This window comes from Chiloscyllium plagiosum, chromosome 4 (assembly GCF_004010195.1).
Source record: "Chiloscyllium plagiosum isolate BGI_BamShark_2017 chromosome 4, ASM401019v2, whole genome shotgun sequence".
Classification (NCBI taxonomy): Eukaryota; Metazoa; Chordata; class Chondrichthyes; order Orectolobiformes; family Hemiscylliidae; genus Chiloscyllium; species Chiloscyllium plagiosum.
Genome location: NC_057713.1, coordinates 103,105,250 through 103,126,631, shown reverse-complemented (window position 1 = coordinate 103,126,631; position 21,382 = coordinate 103,105,250).

The following is a 21,382-nucleotide window of genomic DNA, read 5'->3' as shown; positions in this document are numbered from 1 at the left end:
TTCTTCCTGTCTTAATTCCTTTCCTTCTAGCAGGCATTTTTTTCCCCTTATGCTTTAACAAAACTCTTTGTGCAATTGTAAACTATTCTTTAATTTTCTCTGACTGCCATCTTAAGCTTGAATTTCTGTCTTGTTCACATTCTTCAAGGGGACTACTATATGATACCACATGATGTTATCCTATCCTTTATTCTTGTAGGCCACTGCAGCCAGATCCCCTTATGTGTTAGCCTTTGCCTTAAATCCTTCTCCCCCAACTTCACCTAAACCACTCAGTGTGATGTAGTTGTAGAGTTCTTAGTTGTCAAATTCAAAACTACTGATACAATTGAGGCTCAGGTAAAGAAAAAGGAGGCATACGCCGGGTATAGACAGCTGGGATCAAGTGAATCCCTATTAGGTGGCATATATAAGGGTGGTAGAAGTATTTTGAAGAAACTCAGGAGGACAAAAAGGGGACATGAGATAGCATTGGCAAACAGGGTTAAGAAGAACCTAAAGAGACTCCACAAATATAAATTGGGCCCCTTAGCGATCAAAAGGGCCATGTGTGGAACCACAGGAGATGGGTAAGATATTAAATGAATGTGGAGAAGGAAATGAAAGCTAGGCAACTTGGAGAAATCAATAGTAATATCTTGAAAAGTGTTCATATTAAAGAGGTGGCGCTGGATATCTTAAAACACAGGTGGATAAATCCCAGGACCTTATTGGATGTATCCCAGAGCTTTGTGGGAAGCTAGGGAAGTGATTGCTGGGCACCTTGCTGAGATATCTGTAACATCAATAGATGAGGTGCTGGAAGATTGGAGGTTGGCTAATGTGGTGCCACTATTTTGGAAAGGTGGTAAAGCAAAGCCAGGGAACTATAGACCAGTGAGCCTGACATCAGTGGTGGATAAGTTATTGGAGGGGATTCTGAGGAACAGGATTTTCATATCTTTGGAAAGGCAAGGACTGATTAGGAATAGTCAACATGTTTAGGTGCTTAGGAAATCATGTCTCACAACTTGACTGAGTTTTTGAAGAAGTGACAAAGAAGATTGATGAAGGTAGAACGGTGGGCATTGTCTATATGCACTTCAGCAATGTGTTCAACATGGTTCTGCATGGTAGACTATTTAGCAAGGTTAGATCACATGGAATCCAGGAAAAGCTAGCCATCTGGATATAAAATTGACTTGAAGGTAGGATGTAGAGGGTTGTTTTTTTCAAAATGGAGATCTGTAATCCACGTGTATCACAAGTCTCAAAACTGTGTCCACTACTCTATATCATTTATACAATCGATTTGGATATGAATGTAGGTAAGTTTGCAGAGGACACCAAAATTGGAGGTGTAGTGGTCAGTGAAAGTTATCAGAGTACAACAAGGTCTTGATCAGATGGGCCAAGGAGTGGCAGATGGAATATAATTTAGATAGATATGAGGTGTTGCATTTTGGTAAGGCAAATCAGGGCAGAGTGTACAAGTTTTGCTTTAATTCTTGTGGAGCTGGCTTCAAGAAGGGTGTTACCATTTGTTTGAGGGTCCTCCCATTGAATGTAGAGGTCACACCAGAGACACTGCTGATGGAATTGCCCTAGTGACATTTGTCATTGATAAACAGTCCAGGAGTCATTGCAGAATAGGGGTATGGTGACAAGAACTGATCTGTATACTGGCAGTTTTATTTGGGGTCAAACACGCACTGCTCTTGTGTGCAGGAGGTGAAAAGTTTTCTTTCTTTGACCACAAGTATTACCAATATACAATTCCTTGACTGGGGACTGCTAAGTTCACAGCCTGTCACCATCACTTGGTTGCAGACCCTTCCAACAGTGTACATGTGACTTTAATTAATGTGGAGACCTTGAGACATGGTTGTCATCCACACCAACTTGCTGGGTTAGTCGTCAGTGAAATGACGAATCACGATGACTGTGCCTGCCTTGCTTTCGTTTACCTTTGGAGCCGGTGATACACAGGATAGAATTTACTCTTTCCTTGTCAACAACGGCCAGGAAGTTAGGAAAATATGGAGGATGAAAAACCTCAATGTTGAGAAAACGTTTGTAATTTTCCCCTTAAGTTTTAAATGGTGACTTCAGAACAGCACCAAGTGTCACCTTACTTCCATGAATTTCCATCTCATTAAAGCCCTAACTCACCTTACACTTATACGCCACTTCATTGCTAAAAGGAGCCTAGAGCTTGAAGCTTTTCACCTTGCATTGTGCGGAACTCAGACACAAGAAGATGTGGTTAAAAGCAAACAATTTTATTCAGTATAAAGGAGGGCACTGATTTCTGGGCCATCATTGACAAGGAGATACAGCAAAAACAGTTACCTGACAATCCTAAACCTCAGACCAGGCAACTTGATTCTGATTGGTCAGAGCCTTGCCATAGGAATGGAGCACAGCTTGGCTGTTCCTCATCCCTTTTTTGAAAAAAGTGCAACATAAGTAAAAATTCCATTTGTCTACATATAACTGGGTTCTACTATTTATGTTTGTGGCTTCTCGCACACACACTGCAACACATTGCAAGCTCGACTGACAACTTTAAATTAGTTTCCGCTGTAACTCTTAGCACAATTCAAATCCACCCACACATTGCTTTAAACATTATCTGCCCTATCTGCACCAGGATTGGACTGCTCAGTCACCTCAGGACCACAATTCTTGGTTTGGAAGAAAGTAATTAAATATCTCAAGGGACTGCCTAAGAAGATGAAGCAATTGTATAGCAGCTACATTGTTGCAGTGAAGTTTAACATAAGCTCAAAAAAAACACCTCACCTTTTGAATGAATTACTCTACAGCTTTCTGGGATCAGCACTGAGTTCAACAGCATAGAACATTACAGCGCAGTACAGGCCCTTTGGCCCTCGATGTTGCACCGAACTGTGGAACCAATCTGAAGTCCATCTATCCTACACTATTCCATTTTCATCCATATATCTATCCAATGACTATTTAAATGCCCTTAAAGCTGGTGAGTCTGTTACTGTTGCAGACAGGGCGTTCCACACCCTTATTACTCTCTGAGTAAAGAAACTAACTCTTACATCTGTACTATATCAATCACCCTTCAATTTAAAACTATGTCCCCTCATGCTAGCTGTCACATTTGAAGAAAAAGGCTCTCACTGTCCACCCTGTCTAACCCTCTGATTATCTTACATGTCTCAATTAAGTCACCTCTCAACCTTCTCTCTAATGAAAACAGCCTCAAGTCCCTCAGCCTTTCCTTATAAGACCTTCCCTCCATACCAGGCAACATCCTAGTAAATCTCCTCTGAACACTTTCCGAAGCTTCCACATCCTTCCTATAATGCGGTGACCAGAACTGTACGCAATACTCCAAGTGTGGCCGCACCAGAGTTGTATACAGCTGCAACATTGCCCTGTGGCTCCGAAACTCAGTTCCTCTACCAATAAAAGCTAACACAGTGTATGTCTTCTTAACAACCCTGTCAACCTGGGTGGCAACTTTCAGGGATGTACATGAACACCTAGATCTCTCTGCTCATCTACACTATCAAAAATCTTACCGTTTGCCCAGTACTCTTTATTTCTGTTGCTCCTTCCAAAGTGAATCCCCTCAAACTTTTCCACATTAAACTCTATTTGCCACCTCTCTGCCCAGCTCTGCAGCTTATCTATGTCCATCTGTAACCTGCAATGTCCTTCATCACTATCCACCTCCACCGACCTTAGTGTCATCCGCAAATTTACTAACCCATCCTTCTACACCCTCATCCAGGTCATTTATAAAAATAACAAATAGCAGTGGCCTCCAATCAGATCCGTGCAGTGCACCACTAGTAAATGAATTCCAAGATGAACATTTTCTTTCAGCTAGTCAATTTCTGATCCAAACCGCTAAATCATCCTCAGTACCATGCTTCCGTATTTTGTGCAATAGCCTTATCAAACGCCTTACTGAAATCCATAGAAACCACATCAACTGCTTTACTCTCATCTACCTGTTTGGTCATCTTCTCAAAAAATTCAATAAGGATTGTGAGGCACAACCTACCCTTCACAACAGTGTTGATTATCCATAATCAACTTATTCCTTTCTAGATGATTATAAATCCTGTTTCTTATAAGCCTTTCCAACACTTTTCCCACAACTAAAGTAAGGCTCACTAGTTTATAATTACCAAGATTGTCTCTACTCCCCTGCTTGAACAAGGGAACAACATTTGCTATCCTCCAGTCTTCCAACACTATTCCAGTAGGTAATGACGACATAAAGATCAAAGCCAAAGGCTCTGCAATCTCCTCCCTGTCTTCCCAGCGAATCCTAGGATAAATCCCATCCGCCCAGGGGATTTACCTATTTTCACATTTTCCAGAATTGCTAACACCTGCTCCCTGTGAACCTCAATCCTGTTTACTCGAGCAGCCGGTGTCTCAGTATTCTCCTCAACAACATTGTCTTTTTCCAGTGTGAATACTGACGAATAATATTCATTTAGCACTTCTCCTATCTGCTCAGGCTCCATGCATAACTTCCCAATACTGTCCTTGATTGGCCCTAATCCTTTTCTGGATTAGTGGTGCTGGAAGAGCACAGCAGTTCAGGCAGCATCCAAGGAGCAGTGAAATCGACGTTTCGGGCAAAAACCCTTCATCAGGAATAAAGGCAGAGAGCCTGAAACGTGGAGAGATAAGCTAGAGGAGGGTAGGGTGGGGAGAAAGTAGCATAGAGTACAATAGGTGAGTGGGGGAGGGGATGAAGGTGACAGGTCAGGGGGGAGAGGGTGGAGTGGATAGGTGGAAAGGAGATAGGCAGGTAGGACAAGTCCAGACAAGTCATGGGGACAGTGCTGAGCTGGAAGTTTGGAACTAGGGTGAAGTGGGGGAAGGGGAAATGGGGAAACTGTTGAAGTCCGTGGTTGATTGGTGCGGGTGTCTCTGAGATGTTCCCTAAAGCGCTCTGCTAGCAGGCGTCCAATCGGGAGCAACGGATACAATAAATTATATTGGTGGATGTGCAGGTAAAACTTTGATGGATGTGGAAGGCTCCTTTAGGGCCTTGGATAAAGGTGAGGGAGGAGGTGTGGGCGCAGGTTTTACAGTTCCTGCGGTGGCAGGGGAAGGTGCCAGGTTGGGAGGGTGGGTTGTAGGGGGGCGTGGACCTGACCAGGTAGTCACGGAGGGAACGGTCTTTGCAGAAGACGGAAAGGGGTAGGGAGGGGAATATATTCCTGGTGGTGGGGTCTTTTTGGAGGGTTTTTTTACCTAATCTTTTTCTCATCATTCTTTTATTCCTGATATTCCTGTAAAAAGCTTTAGGGTTTTTCTTGATCCTATCTGTCAATGACTTCTCGTATATCTTTCCGGCTCTTCTTAGCTCTCTCTTTAGGTCTTTCCTGACTAACATGTAACTCTCAAGCATCCTAACTGAGCCTTTATCTCTCATCCTAACATAAGCCTTCTTCTTCTTCATGACAAGAGATGCTTCCTCACTCAACAACTTCCTCCCTGCATGACAGGTACATACTTATTCAAGGAACAGGTACTGTGTGTCCTTGATAAGTTCTACATATCAATTGTGCCCATCCCCTGCAGTTTCCTTCCCCATCCTATGCATCCTAAGTCTTGCCAAATCACATCATAATTGCCTTTCCTCCAGCTATAACGCTCACTCTGTGGTATATACCTATCCCTTTCCATCGTTAAAGTAAACATGATCAAATTGTGGTCACTATCACCAAAGCGCTCACCTACATCCACCAAATCTAACACCTGGCTGGGTTCATTACCCAGTACCAAATCTAATATGGCCTCGCCCCTTGTTGGCCTATCTACATACTGTGTCAGGAAACCCTCCTGCCCACACTGGACAAAAACTGACCTAACTAAAGTACTCAAACTATAGTATTTCCAGTCAATATTTGGAAAGTTAAAGTCCCCCATAACAACTACCCTGTTATGCTCACTCCTATCCAGAATTATCTTTGCTATCCTTTCCTCTACATCTCTGGAACTACTCGGAGGCTTATAGAAAACATTCAACAGGGTGACCTCTTCTCTCCTGTTTCTGACCTCAGCCCATATTATGTTAGTAGACGAGTCCTCAAACTTTTTGCCACCATAATACTGCCCTTGACAAACAATACCACACCTCCCTCTCTTTTACCATCTTCTCTGTTCTTACTGAAACATCTAAATCCTGGAACCTGCAACAACCATTCCTGTCCCTTTTCTATCCATGTCTCCGAAATGGCCACAATATTGAAGTCCCACAGAACCAACAGTATTAGATCATAATCATTGCATCCATCTTGTTCTGTGTTTTGTTGCTTCCCTGTTTTCTTCTCCTTACATTTATTGCATTTGTCCTAGTCTGTTTCTTTCTTTATCACTTCATTTTACATTCTTATGTTTCTTATGTAGCAATTCATGCCTCATTTGGGCACAAGCTTTGTTTCTTCACTACTCCTTTTGGCTTTTGCTTCGTAAAATCTTTTGTTATTTGATCCCTTCTGCCCTCTACTCTATAATCATGGATCTTATTCCTGCTTCCAGCCCCTTCCACTAGTATTAAAATGGTTACACTTCTGTTTTTCTTCAGTCCTGATGAAAAGTCATTGACTGGATACATCAGCTCTTCTCTCCATAGATGCTGCCTGACTGGTTGAATTTGAGTTTTCTTCGTTCTTATTTTCGATTGTCAGCATCCATTGCATTGATATATTGTTTTATATTGTTGTCCAAGCCCTGCCTAAAATTTATAAACTCTTTTGTTTCAAGCTCACGTTCTGATGATTTCCTGTGAAATCCTTTTCCTGTGTTATGTAAAAGGATAGAAATCTGTTCAAATTAAAATTTACTCTCTTCTCCAAAAAGAAAAACCATGTCCAAAGTTCCTGTCCACACATTTTCACTTTATCAATACTCACAACTTCTAGTGGTCAGAATTTCAGACTTGTGTAAGTGCTGATAATGTGTGTGGAACTCTAATACAAGGATTTCAACTCTTCGTATAATAATTATTCTCTAAAGCTGGCATACTTCAAATGATTTTCATATGTTGTATATGTCTAATTTTGTTTAAAAACACAGTGTATGATGCTTGTTCATTCTAATAAAATATGGCTATTGTAGCATAGGTCAATTGTTAGCATTTTTTTCTTTCTGGATAAAAGATAAACCAGAAATGCTTTCAGAATCACTGCTATGAGAAATGTTAATACAGGCTAGTTGAAGGGCTTTGCCAATTGTAAACAAACTTATCTAAGTCATTATTTTTAGAATGTATTTTTAAATGGTTAGGATTATTTGTGTTGTGTTATCACACTAAGATAAGAGGAGAATTTCTACATGTGAAGATGCATACACATCATGATACGAATTATATTGTATCATTTACTACCCAAAAAATATGTCTCAAAATGAACACCAGGTTAGCAATTCAATGAAAGAGTAATGGGGAAGATCCAAAAAGAAAACCAGGAACAATAACCAATTCCCTTAGTGTTAGATTAAAAACATCTTTCAATGAATGTGTCAGCTATGACATTTCTTAATAGAATGACCATGTCTGCCAAAGAACTCTGCCTAAACCACCTTGTCAAAAAGTTTTTTGATCAATTAATGGAGTACAATTTCTTCCATTCTTAAGTAATACATCAAATGAAAAATCATTACTTACTGTAGATGCTGGGATTAAGATTCCCATGAATTAAGTTAATTGGCAAGAACATGACCCACAAAACTTTAACACAAAACCATAGCCCCATTCTGGACTTTAAAAAAATCCTTGCCCTCCACTAGTCTGAGTAAGAAATCATTATACAAGGCAATTTTAGCAGTTCTTTGTTTTTATAAGAGTTTTTAAGGCAATTGCTTTTTTGAAAAGAAATCACCAATGCATACATTGCCCACTGACTGGAATGGCCTCAGGAACAGCTGCAATATGTCCTTACTGTTTTTCTTCTGCAGCAGTTTCTCAAAGATATTTTTACACTAAAAATTAGTTCTTAGGTTACAGAAGAATCATGTGCATGAGCTACGATCTCTGTCACAAGTGGGGCAGACAACAGTTGGGATAACAGGAGAGTGGAATGCCATATTGGCACATATTCCCTTCTCTCTTGTTGTTTGACTTCAGCTTTCCACTGGTGATGAGACTCAAGGCATATATCTATCCAGATGCTTTTCCCCTATATCTATAGCCAGATCTTTCCAAGTACTGATAAGAGGACTCTACGACTCTATTTGCACTTTTCAAGAAGGCTTTGAGGGAGTCCTTGAAGAATGACGCCTATCCTCCTGGGGGTCACTTACCTCATAAAATCTCTAAGTAGAATGCTTGATTTAGGAGACTGGTGTTAGACACGCAGATGATGTGGCCCACCCAGAGGAACTGATCAAGCGTGGTTCATGCTTCAATGGTCAGATGATGGCCTGTACAAGAATATTCATGGTGATGTGCCTATCCTACCAATGGATTGGTAGGATGTTGTGCAGGTAGTGCTGGTACTCCAGGATTTTGTGATACCTTCTGAAGGCATTATTGAACCTCAACAATGATGTCTGCTCTTGTTCGCAGTAGAATTCAAAGGTATGCAAATTGGATCCTTTGATCAAGCACTACACCTCATCATGGATCTTGATAATAGGGGTGAGGTGAGGCCAGGTTGGTACAGATCTTTCAGTTTTCAAACATTTAGTGTGAGACTTATGCTCTCATAGGTCTTAGACAAGGTGTTAATGATACCTTAGAGCTGGGCCTCCAAGTTCAAGCATCATTTGCCTACTGTAGTTCAATGAGACAGATTAGAACAAAGAACAAAGAACATTACAGCACAGGAACAGGCCGTTTGGCCCTCCAAGCCCGCATTGATCCAGATCCTCTACCTAACCCTGCCACTAATTTTCTAAAGATTTGTATCCCTCTGTTCCCTGCCCATTCATGTACCTGTCTAGAAAGATCTTAAATGATACTATCGTTCCTGCCTCTACTACCTCCACTGGTAACCCATTCCAGGCCCCCAGCCCCCTCTGCGTAAAGAACATATATCTCCCCTAAACCTTTCCCTCTCACTTTGTACTTGTGACCCCTAGTAATTGAGTTCCGCACTGTGGGAAAAAGCTTCTTGCTATCCACCCTTCTATACCTCTCATGATTTTGTAGACCTCAATCAGGACCCCCTACCTCCGTCTTTCTAATGAAAATAATCCTAATCTATTTGACTTCTCTTCGTAGCTAGCACCCTCCATATCAGGCAAGATCCTGGTGAACCTCCTCTACACCCTCTCCAAAGCATCCACATCCTTTTGGTAATGTGGCGACCAGAACAGTACGCAGTTTTTCAAATGCAACCAAACCAAAGTCCGATACAACTGGAACATGACCTGTCAACTCTTGTACTCAATACCTCATCCAAATGAAGGAAAGCATGCCGTGTACCTTCTTGACCACTTTACTACCCTGCATTGCCACCTTCAGGGAACAATGGACCTGAACACCCAGATCTCTTTGTATGTCAATTTTCCCCAGGACTTTTCCATTTACTATATAGTTTGCTCTTGAATTTGGTCTTCCAAAATGCATCACCTTGCATTTGCCTGGATTGAACTCCATCTGCCATTTCTCTGCCCATCTCTCCAATCTATCTATATTCTGCTGTATTCTCTGTCAGTCCCCTTCACTACCTAGTACTCCACCAATCTTGGTGTCATCTGCAAACTTACTAATCAGGCAACTGATACCTTCCTCCAAATAATTTATATATATCAAAAATAACAGTGGTCCCAGCGTGGATCCCTGTGGAACACCACTGGTCACAGATCTCCATTTTGAGAAACTCCCTTCCATTGTGACTCTCCGTGTCTCCTATTGCCCAGTCCGTTCTCTGTCCATCTAGTTAGAATACCCTGGACCCCATGCGACATCACCTTCTCCATCAGCCTACCATGGGGAACATTATCAAGCGCCTTACTAAAGTCCATGCATATGACATCTACAGCCTTTCCCACATCAATCAACTTTGTCAACTCCTCAAAGAATTCTTTGAGGTTTGTAAGACATGACCTTTTCGGCACAAAACCATGCTGTCCATTACTGATAAGTCCATTTACTTCCAAATGGGAATAGATCCTGTATCTTTTTCAGCAGCTTCCCTACCATTGACGTCAGGCTCACCAGTCTATAATTACCTGGAGTATCCCTGCTACCCTTCTTAACCAAAGGGACGACATTAACAATTCTTCAGTCCTGCAGGACCTCATCTGTGTTCCAGAGTGCTGCAAATATATCTGGTAAAGCTCCAGCTATTTCCTCTCTCGCTTTCCTCAGTAACCTGGGGTACATCCCATCTGGACTTGGGGACTTGTCTACCTTAGTGCCTTTTAGAATACCCAAAATCTCCTCCCTCCTTATGCCGACTTGACCTAGAGTACTCAAAGATCTATTCCTAACCTCATCATCCGTTATGTCACTCTCCTCCGCAAATACTGAAGCAAAGTACTCATTAAGAATCTCACCCATTTTCTCTGACTCCAAGCATAACTTTCATGCTTTGTCCTTGAGTAGGCCAACCCTTTCTCTAGTTACCCTCTTGCTCTTTATAAATCAAAAAAAGGCTTTGAGATTTTCATTAACCCCGTTTGCTAAAGATATCTCATGACCCCGATTAGCTCTCTTAATTCTTCGACTGGAAGGATCTGCAGGTTGACAGATTGAACCGGTTTCTGTTTGTTCTGTAGATTAGTTTATTGGCCAGCTTGATTAGGGTGTGGTGGAGCATTGTAGCATTGAAGGCTGACAAGCATCAGTGTGATGAGACTAAAAAACAGAAATTCTGGAGAAACTCAGCACATCTGCCAGTATATGAGAAGACAATACAACTAAAGAACGTCAAGGCATCAGGAGCAGAAGGAATATCTGTCAAAGCACTAAAATATGATGGTGAGACATAATTAGTGTAATTATATGACTTCATTTCCATTATCCAGAAGGAAGCGAGTATGTCCTGAGATCTTAGAGATAGTGTAATTATGACCATCTTCAAGAAAGGTGAAATATCTGACTGCAGTAATTAGAGGAATTTCCTTGCTGATGGCCATAGGCAACCAAGCGACCATTGTTGATTGTTGTAAAAATCCACCTGGTCCATTATCACACTTGAGGAAAAGGAAATCAACCAAGGAATCTTGAGTTTTCTCTTCACATAGGGTGCCAGACCTGCTGTATATCTCCCACAATTGCTAATTTTGTTTTTTTCAGATCTCCAGCATCCACAGCTGTTTTATTTTTAGTATGACAACACAGCTTTGCTTAACACTGGTGTGAATGTGAATCAGGTGTGTGATAACATCTGCAGCTTAGAATCATATCTTCCCTGTCACCGTGGCATGGGCAAAGGATGGAGCCAAATGTTTGGAGCAAGCAAAATGAAGGGGGATGCTCAAAGATGACTGTGTCAAAGGCCTTTGTGAAGTCTAAGGAGGCTACAAAGGTAGGTGCTGTTCCCTTCTTTTCTCTTGAAGTTGCTGTACAGTGAAGATCATGCCCATTGTGCTGATTAGAGGGTTGAATTGACATTGTGACTCTGGAAGAAGCTCTTCAGCCACAGAGAGAAGGCAACTGATGGGGATTCTTGAAATAATTTTCTCTGGGGCCTTCATCACAGAAATTCCTCTGCAGTTGCCATAAGCACCAGAATCTGTGGCCTACAGCAAGGTAAGCTCTCTGTAGATGCCCTGCAGACCATGGTCAGGAAAGCTGAAGTCCACAACTGAGTGGATCCTGGTACATTATGCCATCTGTTATTTGCCACAATTTCATAGTGCTCCAGAGATGAAAAGTGTCATAAATGACAATGACAAAGAAACAAATCGCCAGGGCATGGACAATACAGCTACCTACCCATAAGTAGGAGTGATGACTAAAGTGCAAATGTGGCCTTGAGCCTTATACCCCATATAACATTACACAACGGCCAGGTTGATTCAATGTTGTGAGAAGCATCTCAGGCATCTATCAAATGGATAGCCAAACTCATTTTTAAGTTTTACCCATTATACAAGAGTAGTTGTATTCTTGATCTGTGGCTCATTTTAGTAGCAGTTTACAAAATCTGTTATAAGTGACTTATCATTCATCTTGGAGTTTATCACAACTTTAAAGAGACACATCTCCAGGTTTCACAGGAAGAAAATTCTATTTTTCATATTGAAATAAAAACACTGAAGATTGTGATAAATATTTGTGCCTCTATCTCATTTTGATTAAAAACTTCTGACTTTTGAGGTTAATATAGAAAACACATGACTTCCATGTGTAAGAGATAGCAACATTTTTAAAAAAGCTAAAAACAGTATCAATAAAGATTGAATCAAGGTCAACCTCTGAAAGTCTTTGCTGAAGGCCTTCATTGAAAGCCTATTGTTTCAAAGTCAAGGTATTATTCTGTTCAAGGAATCAGTAAAAAATGTTGTCATAGCAGCAATAGCCACATTTCATGAAAGAATAAAGGAATTACTTCACTGATTGTGTGCTAATGAATAGTGGAAGGGAGAAAAAGAAGACCAAATTTCCAGACAAAAATAAGAAAGAAGCTAAGACTATTCAGCTGTGTAAAGGGAGTCTCAATTAGCCTAATATAGGCAGGTATTCTAACAGGTTTAAGGTCAAATTCCTGAAATATGCACAAGCAAATTTCCTTGATCAGAATGTTTTCATCCCATGATGGAAGGAATTATAACACACGGAGCAAATTTCAGCTGGAAAGCATCTGGGAAACAACAATAATCATATCATGAGGGTTAGGTTAATTATGGAAAAGTCCAATGAATAAAAAACATAAAAATAATTATTTGTAACTAAGTCAAAAACCTAGACTTCCCCAGTTAGCTTCTTCCAAGACAGCAGCACCACAGGAAGCACAGAGTCATAGAGCTGTACAGCATGGAAACAGACTTTGGTCCAATTTGTCCATGTCAACCAGATATCCTGAATTAATCTAGCTCTAGTTGCCATCATTTTGCCCATATCTCTCTAAACCGTTTGTGTATTCATATATCCATCCAGATTTTTTTTAAATGTTGTAATTGTACCAGCCTCCATTACTTTTCCTGGAAGTTCATTCCATACACGCATCACCTTCTGTGAGAAAAGGTTGCCCCTTAGGTCCCTTTTAAATTTTTCCCCTCTTACCTTAAACCCATGACCCCTAATTTTGGACTCCCCCACCCTGGGGATATCCATGCCCCCCCACCCCCTCCCAGATTTTATAAACTTCTTTAAGGTCACCCCTCAGCTTCCGATCCTGCAGAGGAAATAGACTCCCCAGTCTATTCAGCCTTTCCCTATAGCTCAAATCCTCCAACCCTGGCAACATCTTTGTAAATCTCTCCTGAACCCTTTCAAGTTTCACAAGATCATTCCTATAGTGGGGAGAGCAGAATTGGATACAGTATTCCAAAAATGGTCTAACCAATTTCCTACACAGCTGGAACATGACCTTCCAACTCATACACTCAATGTTCTGACCAATAAAAGCAAGCATATCAAACACCTTCTACACTATCCAGTCGACCTGGGATTCCATTTTCAAGGAACCATGAACCTGCACTCCAAGCTCCCTTTGTTTAGCAACACTCCCCAGGTGCTTACGATTACATGTATAAGTCCTGCCTTGATTTGCCTTCCCAAAATGCAGCACCTCACATTTATTTAAATTAAACTCCATTGGCCACTCCTTGGCTCTTTGGTCCACCTGATCAAGATGTTGCTGTACTCTGATGTAACTTTATTCACTGCCCTCAAATTTTGGTGTCATCTGCAAATTTACTCACTATACCTCCTATGTTCACATTCGAATCATTTATATAAATGATAAAAAGCAGTGGACTCAACACCGATCCTTGAGGCACACTGCTGGTCACAGACCTCCAGTCTGAAAAACAACTCTCCACAACCACCCTCTGTTTTCTACCTTCAAGCTAGTTCAGTATCCAAATGGCTAGTTGTCCCTGTATTCCATGTGATCTAACCTGGCTAACCAGTGTACCATGAGAAAACTTGTCGAATGCCTTACTGAAGACCATATAAATAACTTCCACCACTGTGCTCTCATCAATCCATTCATTATATCTTCAATAAGCTCAATCAAATTAGTGAGACATGATTTCCCACACACAAAGCCTTGTTGACTATTCTTAATCAGTCCTTGCCTTTCCAAATACATGAAAATCCTGACCCTCAGGATTCCGTCCAACAAATTGCTCACCACTGATGTCAGGCTTACCAGTCTATACTTCTCTGGCTTTTCCTTACCACTTTTCTTAAATTGTGGTACCACGTTAGCCAACCTCTAGTCTTCCAGCACCTCACCTGTGGCTATTGATGTTACAAATATCTCAGCAAAGCACTCAGCAATCATTTCCTTGCCTTCCCACAGATTTACCTGATCAGGTCCTAGAGATTTATCCACCTCTGTGTGTTTCAAGACGTCTAGCACAGGGACATTTGTAATAGGGACATTTTTCAAGATGTCACTACTTATTTCCCCACGTTCTCTATCTTCCGTATCCTTCTCCACAGTGAATACTAATGCAACATACTGGTTTGGTATTTCCCCCAGCTTCTGCAGTTCCACACATCGTATAGCTGTGGAGAAGGATATGGAAGATAGAAAACATTGGGAAATAAGTAGTGACATCAGCAGCTTTGCTGATCCTTAAGAGGTCCTATTCTCTATCTTGTTACTCTTTTGTCCTTAATGTATTTGTAGAATCCCGTGGGATTCTCCTTAACTGTATTTGCCAAAGCTACCATGTCCCCTTTTTACCCTTCTGGTTTCCCTCTTAAGTGTACTCTTACTACCTTTAAAATTTCCAAGAAATTCACTTGATCCCTGCTGTATGTACTTGCCATATGCTTGTTCTTGACCAAAACCTCAATTTCATACATCTAGTAGACTTGCCCTTCATCCTAACGGCACGGTGGCTCAGTGGTTAGCACTGCTGCCTCACAGCACCAAGGTCCCAGGTTTGATTGGGTGACTGTCTGTGTGTAGTTTGCACATTCTCCCCGTGTCTGCGTGGGTTTCCTCCGAGTGCTCCGGTTTTCTCCCACAGTCCAAAGATGTGCAGCTCAGGTGAATTGGCCATGTTAAATTGTCCATAGTGTTAGGTGCATTAGTCAAAGAGAAATGGGCCTTGGTGGGTTACTCTTCGGAGGGTCGGTGTGTACTAGTTGGGCCGAAGGGCCAGTTTCCACACTGTAGGGAATCTAATCTAACAGGAGCATACTCTTTGGACTCCTCTAATCTTCGGCAGCCTTGCTGATCTTTAAGTGGACATAATCTCTCCTTAGTTACTCTTCGGTCCTTTTTTGTATTTGTACACTTTTGTATTTTTTCGAATCCCTTAGGATGCCCCATCAAAGCTGGAGGGCAGTTAGTAAATTTGCAGATGTCACCAAAATTGGAGGTGTAGTGGACAGCGAACAGGGTTACCTCAGATTACAAGATCTTGACCAGATGGGCCAATGGGCTGAGAAGTGGCAGATGGAGTTTAATTCAGATAAATGTGAGGTGCTGCATTTTGGGAAAGCAAATCTTAGCAGGACTTATACACTTAATGGTAAGGTCTAAGGGAGTGTTGCTGAACAAACAGACCTTGGAGTGCAGGTTCATAGCTCCTTGAAAGTGGAGTCGCAGGTAGATAGGATAGTGAAGAAGGCGTTTGGTATGCTTTCCTTCAATTGGTCAGAGTATTGAATACAGAAGTTGGGAAGTCATGTTCTGGCTGTACAGGACATTGGTTAGGCCACTGTTGGAATATTGTGTGCAATTCTGGTCTCCTTCATATCGGAAAGATGTTGTGAAACTTGAAAGGGTTCAGAAAAGATTCACAAGGATGTTGCCAGGGTTGGAGGATTTGAGCTACAGAGAGAGGCTGAACAGGCTGGGGCTGTTTTTCCTGGAGCGTCGGAGGCTGAAGGATGACCTTATAGAGGTTTACAAAACTATGAGGGGCATGGATAGGATAAATAGGCAAAGTCTTTTCCCTGGGGTTGGGGAATCCAGAACTAGAGGTCATAGGTTTAGGGTGAGAGGGGAAAGATATAAAAGAGATCTACGGGGCAACTTTTTCACACAGAAGGTGGTACGGGTATGGAATGAACTGGCAGAGGAAGTGGTGGAGGCTGGTACAATTGCAACATTTAAGAGGCATTTAGATGGGTATATGAATAGGAAGGGTTTGGAGGTATATGGGCCAGGTGCTGGCAGGAGGGACTAGATTGGGTTGGGATGTCTGGTCGGCATGGATGGGTTGGACCAAAGCGTCTGTTTCCATGCTGTACATCTCTATGACTCTATGGTAGGAAGAAATTGGAGCTAGAAGACTTGCTCTTTTTTTGAGGTATTTTCAGTATCAGAGCTGATTTCCTCAAATTCTAGGACGAGTAATTCCTGTTTTATAAGCTATTGCATTGTTTTAGAACTTTGGGGAAAAAAATCAAAACAACTGTACTTTAAAAGGGAGGAAGAGAGACAAAGCAAAGTGGGAAGTGGGAAGTGACACAAACAGAGAACTAAATCTGCACATATGTCTGACCCAGAAATGATCATGCACAGCTGACTGCCTCTGCTGTTTGGTTTCAAGTATCTCTGGAGTCCTGAGCCAGAGTTTGTCGACTATATCCATTTCTTTTCTGTTTTTCCTCTTTTTGCATTTTCTTTCCTTTTTATGTCCTATCCTCAGGTGGTATACAGGATGAATGCAGCATTGACTCCCAGCCCCAGCATGGACTCAGACTCCCAGCCCTCCCAGCCAAAAGGTGAAGTCTGGTGCAGCCTGGAATGGAAAGACAGCTATTTTGAAATTATTTTTAAAAAATTTCTGTTAATTTTAATTTACGTTTTATTTCTTCATTTTTCTATTTTACCCCCCAAAGAATTTGTACTTAAGAATCTGTACGTAGGTACCCCAGATGGTTCCATAATTAGTGACTTCTAACTTTTCACAATACTCATGTGAGTACCTATGACAATAAAGATTATTCTAATTGCACTCTGGGTGTAGCTACAGCACATATGTAGTAGTGGTTCAGGAAAGTGGCTCACCACTACCTTTTAATGGGCAACTGCAGATGGATAATGTGTGTTGTCTTTACCAGCAATGCTCACATTGCATGAATGAATGAATAAAAAAAAACTGGAGGAAAGCTAACTTCAGTGAGTAGGAAGGGAATTTTGTCCAGGTAGATTGAATGTGCAAACAGTAAATGTTCCATGGGATCTCTTCAAAGAGAAAATGCTTCATTGAAAGAGTAGACAGTCCTGAGTAGAGAAAAGGAGAATAAAAGCTAAACTCTGGAGCCCAATGTCCAACTCTTTATTCCTTCTATTATGAGGAGAAGAGGGAAAAAAGAATGAGTGTGAGCGGTGGAGACTCAATAACATAAAGGTGGGGCTAGCTGTCATCGATATATGAACAAACAATCAAATTAGGAACAGTAAAAATTCACCTCTTGATATGATCTATTTTCATGTGTACTTAAGTACAGTACAAAGTTTGTTTGCAAGCAGTACAGGCCATCAGTACAAGCAAGGACATACAGATCATAGGGTGCTTGGACAGAATGAGGCATACACTGCACAGGAGATGCAGGATGCAAGATCAACATTATTTGAAATTAGATAGTCTATTCATCCATCTAATAACAGCAGGGAAGAAGCTGTTTCTGAACCTGTTTCAAGCTTCTGTATTTTCTGCCTGATGGAAGAGATGGTAGGAGAGCATTACTGGGATGGGAGGGGTCTAAGATGATGTTGGCAGCTTTTCCATGGCAATGAAAGTGTAAATGGAATCCATGGAAGGAAAGTTGGCTTCTGAGATTATCTGAACTGTGCACACAACCTTGTGTAGTTTCTTACTGTCCTGGACAGAGTAGTTGCCATCCCAGCCCACTATGTACCTGGAAAGTCTATTCTCTATGATCTGTAAATGTTCACGCCTGCTTTGCCATTTGATAAGATCATGCAGATCTGATTAGACTCCACTATCTTCTGGATGAGAGATTTCCAAAGACTCTACAGCCTCTAAAAGAAAAACATCTCCTCATCTCTTACTTGAATTGGAGTCCCTTTACTTTTAAACTGAGTCCCTGAGTTCAGGTTTCTTCCACAAGAAGCAGCGTCTTGTCAACATCTACCCTGTCATGCCTCTTCAAGATGTTTGAACAAGATCATCGGTTTTCTTCTGAACTCCAATGGATACAGAACCAACCTGTCATCAGGATCTGGAGACTTGACAGCTGTTAGTTCTAATAATTTTCTCAGATCCTTTACCTTGATTATTGTAATTTTGTTACATTACTCCCTTCCTTTAATTTCTTGATTTACAATTATTTCTAGGATATTATTTGCATTCACTACAGTGAAAACACAATATTTCTATTCAATTAGAGTCATAGAGATACACAGCACGAAAACTGACCCTTCAGTCCAACTCTTCCATGCTGACCAGATATCCTAAAAAAAATCTGGTCCCGTTTGCCACCATTTGGCCCATATCCCTCTAAATGCTTCCTACTTGCATGCCCATCCACATGCCTTTTAAATGTTGTAATTGTACCAGCTTACACCACTTCCTCTGGCAGCTTATTCCATACACACACCACCCTCTGCGTAAAAAATTTGTCCCTTAGGTCCCTTTTATATCTTCCCCCTCTCACATTAAACCTATGCCCTCAAGGTTTAGATGTCCCAACCCCAGGGGAAAGACCTTGGGTATTTACCCTATCCATGCCCCTCATGATTTTATAAACCTCTATAAGGTCATATCTCAGCCTCACATCAATAGGAAAATAGCCTCAGTCTATTCAGCCTCTCCCTATAGCTCAAACCCTTCAACCCTGGTAACATCCTCGTAAATCATTTCTGAATCCTGCCAAGTTTCACAACAACTTTCCTTCATATGTCAATTTCTTTTTACACATTATTAATTCCTCAGATTCATTCTCTAGAGGATCAATATTCACTTTAAAGATTATTTTCCTTTTCAAGAACCTACATTTTGAAGAAGCCCTCTCTTCTACTCTAATTATTTACTCCATATTAATATTTAGTCATTCTTTGTTGCTTTATACAGCCTGAGACAAGACACTAATAGTCATGGAATTATATATTTTTTCTTTCAATTTGACACTCTTTCACTTTGTTTGTTAGTCAGAGATGGCGCACCCTTCCTTTCAAGTCTCTCTTTCTCACTGGGATGAGTCTAAAATATTATCTGATTGCATTACTTCATGCAGATTCTACACTTGACAACCTGCAGATCAGCTTCAATAGAAGTTTGAGAAAGAAAAACACTTTTTACAAAACTATTCCAATTTAGTGCCTGAATTGCCAATTGAACTCAAAGCAGAAACTCCAAACCAAAATGTTTTTGCATACAGTACAGACTCAGAAAACTATATTCAGCAGTTCCATCATCTACTAAAATCTATATTGTAAACTGATTTGTCCACTGCAGCTACCAATTTACTTTTCAAACAGCTCTGAACTTGTACTGAAATTATTTAATTATTCCTCATACATTGATCCTGGTTTGGTATTGAAAATATTGAGGTTTTATTAAAGAGTTACCAGGACAGCAACTGTCAGAATATACAATTAGACAGTTAAACATGACTATGTGCTTTCTGTAATGTTAAAATAGAAGTTTGTTTATAGTGTGGCATTTTACAACAGGAAAAAAATTAAACCGTTAGTTTATCGGAGCAAGTTTTTTAAATTACTTCAAATAATTTTAAAGCTAGCTTGAAGATGACCTAACTGAGGTCTGTTGCAACATTCATTTCTCCTAGAAAAGGATATTGTTCTGATCGGTAAAAGGAATAAGTTACCTCAGTGTAAGGGATGTAGTTTGTGAAAACTTCCAGACTAGAAGCACTTGGCTTGGAACTCCTGCAGATTATTAAAAGCCTGAGAATTCCCATCTGAGTGTGGGAATAGCCAGAGGGAAAGGCTTTGTGGATCACAGACCAGAACAGAAAAGAAGCAGTTATGTCAAGTTTACAGATTGGATTGGGAAGATGATTTCTCTAAAGTTTTCAAAAACTTTAAAGCAATGGTACTGGGGACTAGATGGGACTTTGTTTTTTCTGTGTTTCAAAATCTTTCAATCTGTATTATATGTAGACCATTTGTTTTCTTTTTCTGCAATAAACTTCTGTTTTATTATTAAAAGTTAATCTGCAACCAAGTATTATGTTTCAGTGAAAGACTGCCACATTAAATTAAGACAAAAATACAATATAACAAACCAGATTTCATTTTGGGATCTGACTTGTCCAATAACAACAGTAACTAGGATCTTAGCATCATATGCCCATTTATGCAATGCAACCTTGGCACCGCTTCATGCAAATATGTGCCTGAAATGGTTACTTGTCTTATTGTTGCCATGCCTTGTTGCAACACTAAAATCAGCAGATGAGCAAGCACACTGATGAGTGTGATGCCTCACCATGCGACTGAAAAGTGGTCATTGAAGCTCATTAAATCTCATGGGATGAAATTTTCACTTTTGCCAATCCAATCTTGAAATTCCCACTCAGGAGTGTTCTCAACAACTACTCCTGTTCTAGTCAATCACCCTATTTTCCTGAATCCATGTTTCCATGGACTCCAAAAAAATGCACTCCAGTATTTAATCATATGCACAACTCCAGCTTCTCACAACTAAATCGCAAAACACTGACAAACTTAATTATCAGCCAAGAAATCAATAATTAATTAGGAAAAGTACTTCAATAGCACCTGCAATTGGGAAATAAGCGATTAATAATTAGTACTGAATAAAAGTTGCATGTTATTAATTTTTACTAATAAATCTTAATAATTATATGCATCTTAAATAGAGTACATTAACGCTGTGGAAAACAGCCTATGGAATGTATAGAACAATGTGCTTTCAATTCCCTAAAAGTTAAAACTGTCCTTGAGTTAAAACTGTCCAGACACAAATAATTGCAGGCCTATCTTCCCAGAAGACAAGTCATTGTCTTTTGTTAAGGCCATCAATGCAGATAGGAAAGGCCAAATAAATTTAATATATCACATGATTAGCTGATTGGGTTTTACCATCTTTCCCCCCTCCCCCCCCAATGTTTAGTTGGGGGGGGTGCGGAAGTTGGTAAAAATAAGATTTTAAGTGGCACATTTTGCACATGTACTTGGAGGTTATCTAACTGAAGGCAGTGAAGCTTGGCCTGCATTAGCTGGAATTTAGACTAATCCAAAATTGGCCTCAGCTTCTGTGAAGGTTGAAATCTGAAGTGCTTTGAAGAGCCAGGTTTCAGGACAGTATAATCAGGACTTTGTCACTGGGAAGTTGAATAGTTTTGGACTTGGAG